The sequence below is a fragment of the Scyliorhinus canicula genome, chromosome 5, assembly GCF_902713615.1.
Source record: "Scyliorhinus canicula chromosome 5, sScyCan1.1, whole genome shotgun sequence".
NCBI lineage: Eukaryota > Metazoa > Chordata > Chondrichthyes > Carcharhiniformes > Scyliorhinidae > Scyliorhinus > Scyliorhinus canicula.
In genome coordinates, this window is record NC_052150.1 from 97,717,229 (window position 1) to 97,725,213 (window position 7,985).

At 52.7% G+C, this 7,985-nt stretch overlaps 1 pseudogene; it reads right to left on the reverse strand.

Annotated features, from left to right (window-relative positions):
• Positions 1-2,537: 2,537 nt before the first annotated feature.
• LOC119966721 lies at positions 2,538-2,689 on the reverse strand (annotated as a pseudogene).
• Between the last annotated feature and the right edge of the window lie 5,296 nt (positions 2,690-7,985).

Below are 7,985 nucleotides of genomic sequence, written 5' to 3' on the forward strand. Positions count from 1 at the left end.
CTTTCTATTTCGTGGTGCATTTTGTGCCCCTGGTCCTGACCACTGTCAGGAGGCCTGTACATAACTCCCATTATGTTTTTTTTGCCTTTGTGGTTCCTCAACTCTACCCACACAGACTCCACATCGTCTGACCCTATGTCGTTTAGTGCTATTGATTTAATTTCATTTCTAATTAACAAGGCAACCCCGCCCCCTCTACCCACCTCTCTGTCTTTTCGATAGGTTGTAAATCCCTGGATGTTTAACTGCCAGTCCTGAACCTCCTGCAACCATGTCTCTGTGATGCCTACCACATCATACCTGCCAGTCACAATCTGGGCCACAAGCTCATCTACCTTGTTCCGTACACTGCGGGCATTTAAATATAGCACCTTTAATTCCCTATTGACTGTCCCTTTTTGTTTTCTTAGTATGGTGGACCTTGGTTTACTGAGCCTTTCCATACACTGTGTCATATTTTGTGAGATGGGGACTATCGTAACCTCTCCTGAGCTCTGTCTTTTCGTGATTTTTTGTAATCCTAAGCAGCTACGCTTCCCACTGATTCCTTCACCTCTTGGTTCCCTGACTTTCCCTTCCCCCCCAATCTCTAGTTTAAAGTCCTATTGACCACCCTATTTACTCTTTTCGCCAGAACACTGGTCCCAGCTCGGTTCAGGTGGAGACCATCCCAACGGTATAGGTCCCCCCTGTCCCAAAACTGATGCCAGTGTCCCATGAAAAGGAACCCCTCTTTCCCACACCACTCTTTCAGCCACGTGTTAACTTCCCTTATTCTTGCCTCCCTATGCCAATTTGCACGTGGCTCGGGCAGTAATCCGGAGATTATGACCCTTGAGGACCTGTTTTTTAATTTGAATCCTAACTCTTTATAATCTCTAAACAGGTCCTCTTTCCTAGACTTGCCTAAGTTGTTGGTACCGACATGGACCACAACAACTGGATCCTCCCCCTCCCTCTCCAATATCCTTTCAAGCCGGTCAGAGATGTCCCGCACCCTAGCACCGGGCAGGCAACATACCATGCGGGACCCTCTATCCTGCTCACAAAGGATACTATCTATCCCTCTGATAATAGAATCCCCAACAACTACAACTTGCCTATTTACTTCCTCCCCTTGAATGGCCTGCTGAACCATGGTGCCTTGGTCAGCTGACTCATCCTTCCTGCAGCCCTGTTCGCCATCCACACAGGGAGCAAGTGCCTCGTACCTGTTGGACAGGGTCAAGGGCTGAGGCTCCTGAGTTCCTGACTGCTGGTTCCCTTTACCTGCCTGACTTGCAGTCACACCCTGCTGTCCCTGGCCACTGGCAGGATTTAAACTATTTACTCTGACAGGTGTGACTGCCTCCTGAAACAAAGTGTCCAGGTAAGCCTCCCCCTCCCGGATGTGCCTCAGTGTGTGAAGCTCAGACTCCAGCTCATCAACTCTGAGCCGGAGTTCTTCGAGCAGCCAACACTTACTGCAGATGTGGTCGCTGCAGCTCGCAATGGGATCTGCCAGCTCCCACATCAAGCAGCTTAAGCACATCACCTGACCAGCCATCTCTAATTAATTAATTTGTTTAATTTAAGTTTACGAGTTTTAAATTTGGGGCAGATTGGTTATCAACCAATCAGATCACAGCTTCCCTCTGATGTCACTTTTGAAAAAAAAAACGTGGAAAACAGGAAGTTACCATTAGGTCTGTATACTCACCCAGAGACTGCTCTTCCTCCTCTGAACGGCTCCCGAAACTAGGCCTCGATCCCCGGGTTAAAGTGAGTTTTTATACTCACTCAGAGACTGCTCCTCCTCCTCTGAACGGGTCCTGAAACTAGGCCTCGATCCCCGGGTTAAAGTGAGTTTTTATACTCACTCAGAGACTGCTCCTCCTCCTCTGAACGGCTCCCGAAACTAGGCCTCGATCCCTGGGTTAAAGTGAGTTTTTATACTCACCCAGAGACTGCTCCTCCTCCTCTGAACGGCTGAAACTAGGCCAACGGACAGAACTTTTTTTTTGGTTAGAGGAGGAGGATGGGTGGGAGACACTACGTAAGTAGTGTTTCGGGTAAAGCTGTCACTCGAGAACAGCCCCTTCACAAACCACCTTCAACTTACGCTGACCGCACTGCACGTATGCAAATGTCCCCGGAACAGCCAATCAGAAGCTCTGCTCTGCTGCCCTCTGCTGGATGCTTGACTTCCGTCGAACTCCTCGGGTCACTGATGCAGGTGCACCTTCAACTTACGCTGACCGCACTGCACGTATGCAAATGTCCCCGGAACAGCCAATCAAGCTCTGCTCTGCTGCCCTCTGCTGGATGCTTGACTTCCGTCGAACTCCTCGGGTCACTGATGCAGGTGCACCTTCAACTTACGCTGACCGCACTGCACGTATGCAAATGTCCCCAGAACAGCCAATCAGAAGCTCTGCTCTGCTGCCCTCTGCTGGACCGCCGAATAATTATTTATTAAGTAAAATTGGCATACCACGGGCCCTACCATTGAACCCTGAGTGGACTACCCGTCTCACCCACCCCTTCCATAACCTTGTCTGGACTCTGACCCGCAAATCAGTCTCCTGCAGAAACACCACATCAGCATTCAAAAATATACTTTATTCAGAAAATCTCTAAAAATAAACCTGATGAAAACATTTCAAATTGTCAACTACACTTGATCTTAGCCAAAAGGCCAAGAAGTGATTCGCATTCAAACTTTTCAGTTGAGTAAATAGCCTCAGACTTTTCACTGGACCGTTCAACCCCCTTACATTCATATAATCATAGAATTTACAGTGCAGAAGGAGGCCATTCAGCCCATCGAGTCTGCACTGGCCCCTACAAAGAGCATGCCACTGAAGCCCATGTATCTATCCTATCCCTGTAACCCCCCCCCCCCCCCACTTAATATTTTTTGGACACTAAGGGCAATTTATCATGGCCAATCCACCTAACCCGCACATCTTTGGACTGTGGGAGGAAACCGGAGCACCCGGAGGAAACCCACGCAGACACGGGGAGAACATGCAGACTCCGCACAGACAGTGACCCAGCCGGGAATCGAACCAGGGACCCTGGAGCTGTGAAGCAAATGTGCTAACCACTAGCCTACCGTACTGCCCCAAGTGACCAGCTGAATTGGGTGCCTTCCACCACCTCCCCCCCCACTGCACCCCCAATCCCACCTCCCTGCCTCTCCCCCCCCCCCCCCACCCCACCGTGGAGCCAGAGTCAGCCATTTCCACCACATCGGGTAATCCAGCAACTACTTAAAGAGTACAGGCACCGGGCCCATCCAAGGTGGCCGCCAAACCCATCAACACAAAAAAAAGAGAAAAAACTGTAATCATTTTCAGAAAGGTTTCCCTGCCCCTCACCCCTCCCGACACCTGAATAAACAATCTATCAATCAAATTGTGAACAAAATACCCCATTTCCTACCTCAACTACCCCCAACCCTAAACAAAATAAAAACACCAAGCTCATTATCTAAAACTACACTAACATAACGAGCTGTAGTTACCCCTACCACTCTGCTCCCATGAGCTAATACTTCAGCCAGGACGGCGGCCCTCTCCCTGAGAGAAGACAATAAATAGCCATAACCAACAGCCCTGCACCCAAATCTAACTTAATAAAGAAAAAACAGCCTTCCCACACAAGAACAAAAAAATACCAACTTGCACAAGAAGCCCCAACAAATCCCCAGAACCACATGCCCTTCCCAAACATACAAAGCCCTTTTGAAAATTACGATTAACTCCACCCCCCCCCCCCCCCCCCCCCCCCCAGCCGAAGCATTTGCCTTCTCCGGTGAATCGAAATAATAGTGTCAAAAGTCACTTTGAGATGTGCAGAATATACAACGCCAAATCGAACTCCACTCTTATACAATGTGGCCTTGTTAATTCCTCCCTCTATTTAGCCAACGCCACACCCACATCCTGATAAGAGCCTGATGGTGTAACCCACCCAGTTGTAGTCTCGATGATCCATCGCCGATCTGAGAACTTGTTCCTTCACTTTAAAACTATGGAACATCATATTAATTGCCCACGCTGGTCTGCTGGATAGGGCTTCTGCCTGTGTGACCAGTGGGCTCGATCCAGCTCGGGAGGGGATGCCTGGGCACAGATGGGAGAGGCGGTCAGTGCCATGGACAACATTGTCCCGACTGGCAAGCTGTGCCGGAAGAAGCTCCATGACCATCTCAGGGTGGCCAGGGTGAGTTGGCTGCTCCGTACCCCTGGCACTAACCACCCCCTGCCCCATATGCCAACATCATACCATCCGCCATGGCTGGGTGCCCAAGCCACTGAGGCCACCATCCACCCAACCCCTGGGCTGCATGTGTCGGACCGTCAAACAGATTCATTGTATATGTCCCCCCCCCCCCTCCCCCCGCCCCCCCACCACATGAGAAGGCCGCGCACAACTGCTGGGAGCGGGTGAACACCGGAGGGAGACCAGCAGAACCGTGGCCCCTCACCGTGCCTGAGCAGAGGGTGACCCAGAGGAGAGGGAGGTCGCCGAGGTGGAGTGCGGTCACAGGCGAGCAAGTGAAACCCCCGCTGAGTAGCGGTTTCCCATGACGTGTGTGTGGGCAACCCCCACCTCATCCTCCCTAGCTCCCTCACTCCCTCGCCCCACACCCCCTCACCCCACACACCCCCCTCACCCACCACAGCCCCCTCACCACCCACACCCCATCGCCCTACACATCCCCTCACCCCCTCATCTCACATCCCCTTCACCCCCTCACTACTCCTGCCCACCCCACTCCCCCCTGGCCCGCTGTCTAATCATACGTGTCATCTTGAGTCTTACAGGACCTGCCGGAGATGGGGCTGGTCTATCCGGGGCCCCTGCCCCCAGCCAGTGCCACAGCCGGTGTCCCCAGACAGCCGAGCACTGACGGGGATACCAGCCCTCCGCCCGAGACTCAGGACACCCCAGAGCTCGGGTCAGAGGATGACACTGACTTTCTGTCACAGCTGTCTCCAACACGCTCCACCATCCCAAAGTGCATCACTTTGGTTGGGTACATTAGTGAAGAGGCTCCTGGGACAGTATCTGGTGCGCACCACATACCGCATCCGGACAGCAGGTGGAGGTAAGAGCAGCCAAGGGGCCTGACAATCGGAAGGCAGGCCAGCCCCAGCAACGAGCTGCCATCCAGATGGTTTGGGCTTCTGGAATATCCAGTCCCAGCCACAGTGCAGATGCAGTCAGACAGCCAGGGCTACAGGAGGGGTTGTCGGTGAGTATCCAGCACCTGCAGTTGCAGGGTGTGGTGCCGATCATGCGTACCACCCACGCTGACACCGTGCGGGTGGAGTCTGTGGTGGAGGCATTGGTGGCAATGGTTTCGCCTATGGATCAGTGTGCCCAAGGCCTGGGGCATTCTGTGCAGATGGTGGCCGAGGCCCAGGACAGGGCTGCCCTCTCACAGGCAGCCATGTGCCAGAGTCACCTGGACATTGCAGCGGCGCTCCTCAGCGTGGCCCAGTCACAGCATTGCCTAGACGCTGGCAGCGTTGCGCAGACACAGAGGGAGGTAGCCTAGTCCCAGAGGGAGATGGCCCACTCCCTGTGCTCCATGGCCACGAGCATGCAGACCCTGGTCGAGACCAGACCCTGGTCGTGACCACAGACAGCAATCATACCCATGCCACAAATCGCGGCCCAAACCCAAACTTCCCAGAACCTCGAACAAGTACCCCCACTCCACCCGATCAAATGCCTTCTCCGCGTCCATCGACACCACCATTTCCGGTACCTGAGTTCTTGACGGATTCCTAACTACATTCAATAACCTTCTTATATTAAACCCGTGAGCTGTGAGCTGCCAGCCCTTCACAAAGCCTATTTGATCTTCTGCAACCACCCTCGGGACACAATCCTTTATCCTCCCCACCAACAGCTTAGCCAATACTTTCACATCTGTGTTCAACAGTGACATGGGCCTATACGACCTACATTCCACCAGGTCCTTCCCCTTTTTTGGGATGAGCGTGATTACTGCCTGCATCATCGTCTCTTTCAGCTCCCCCTTCTCCAGTGCTTCATTAAACGCCCCCAATAGATGTGGTGCCAGGTCCGTCGCAAACTCCTTATAAAATTCTGCCGGGTACCCATCCGGCCCAGGGGCCTTCCCCGACTTCATATCCCTGATAATATCCAGCACCTCCCTCAGCCCCAGGGGCTCCTGCAGCACCTGCCTCTTTGCCATTTCCACTTGCTGGCCCCAATTTGGGTGTCGTAATGGATTCTCTGCCCAACCGGCGATTACAATACCACCATCGGGCAACCGTCTCCCACCTGAACTGAATTTCACCTGATTTGTGCTCCTGCTGGGAGTGCAAATGGGGAAGCGACTCCCAATCCTTCGCCATGCAAATTTATGCATAGTGAGGATTGCGAGGGGATCACTCTTTCCGGCCACCATTTTGAGCAGGTGAGGTCCACCGCATCTGGCCACTACCCCCCTCCTCGGCCCCCCCCCCCCCCACATCACAATTCCACCCCAATTATCTCTGTTCACGATTGAGTGATTATGAAGTGGTCAGCTGAAATTGATAGCACTTAACTCTGTGTGAAATGGTCCAGAACCTGTAAATCAAAGCTTGAACTCATACTTTGTACAGGTCAATCAACCAAGCCGCCACCCCTGGTGGCGATGCCAACTGCCACTCCAATAAAATTTGCTGCTGTGCAATCAGAGAGGCGAAGGTCACAATATCGGCCTTCCTCCTCTCCATGAGCTCTGGCTTCTCTGAAACCCCAAATATTACCACCATAGAGTCCGGGTCCACTTCCTCCTCCACTATCCTGGCTAAGACCACGAATACTCCCGCCCAGAACCTTCCTAATTTTTCACAACCCAAAACATATGCGCGTGATTCGCTGGCCCCCGTCCATACCTCTCACACTCATCTGCTACTCCCTGAAAGAACCCATTCATTCTCGCCTGAGTCATATGCACCCTGTGTACTACCTTAAACTGTATCAGGCTCGGGCAGCATGGTGGCGCAGTGAGTTAGCACTGTAGCCTCACGGCGCTGAAGTCCCAGGTTCGATCTCGGCTCTGAGTCACTGTCCGTGTGGAGTTTGTACATTCTTCCCGTGTTTGCGTGGGTTTCGCCCCCACAACCCAAAAATGTGCAAGCTAGGTGGATTGGCCCTGCTAAATTGCCCCTTAATTGGAAAAACGTCAATTGGGTACTCTAAATTTAAAGAAAACTGCATCAGGCTCATCCTTGCACAAGAGGAGGTCCCGTTTACCCTTCGCAGTGCCTCACTCCAAACTCCCCAATTGATCTCCATTCCCAATTCTGCTTCCCATATCTCCTTGATATGCACCACCCGCTTACCTCCCTGCTCCCCCAGCCACTTGAATATATCCCCAATTTTTCCCTCCCCATCCACATCCGGAAGCAGCAGTCGCTCCAGCAGTGTGTATTCTGGCAACCTAGGGAACCCCTTTCAAACCTTTTGTGCAAAGTCTCTAACCTGCTGATACCTGAACTCACTATCCCTCGGCAGCTCTACCCTCTCAGATAGCTCCTCCAGACTGCCAAACTCTCCCTCCAAATACAAATCCCTCACCTTGACCAGCTCCCCTTCCGTCCACCTCCTGTATACCAACCCCCCCCCCCCCCCCCCCCCCCCCACCCCGGCTCAAACCCATGATTCCCGCACAGCGGTGTTAACACCAGCATCCCCTCCACCCTAAAATGCCTCCTCAACTGATTCCAAATCTTCACTGTGGACTGCACCACCAGGCTCCCCAAATACCTACTCGGTACCATTTTTCAACACTGCCATCACCATGGCCCTTAAGCTTGAGCCCCCACAAGATTCCTAACCCATTCTGCCCCTTCTCCTTCCCATCATCGGCACACCTTTTCCACATTCGCCGCCCAGTAATAATGAAGCAGGTTTGGCAACGTCAATCCCACTGCTGACTCTGCCTCTGTAGCAGAGTCCTCCCCACCCTC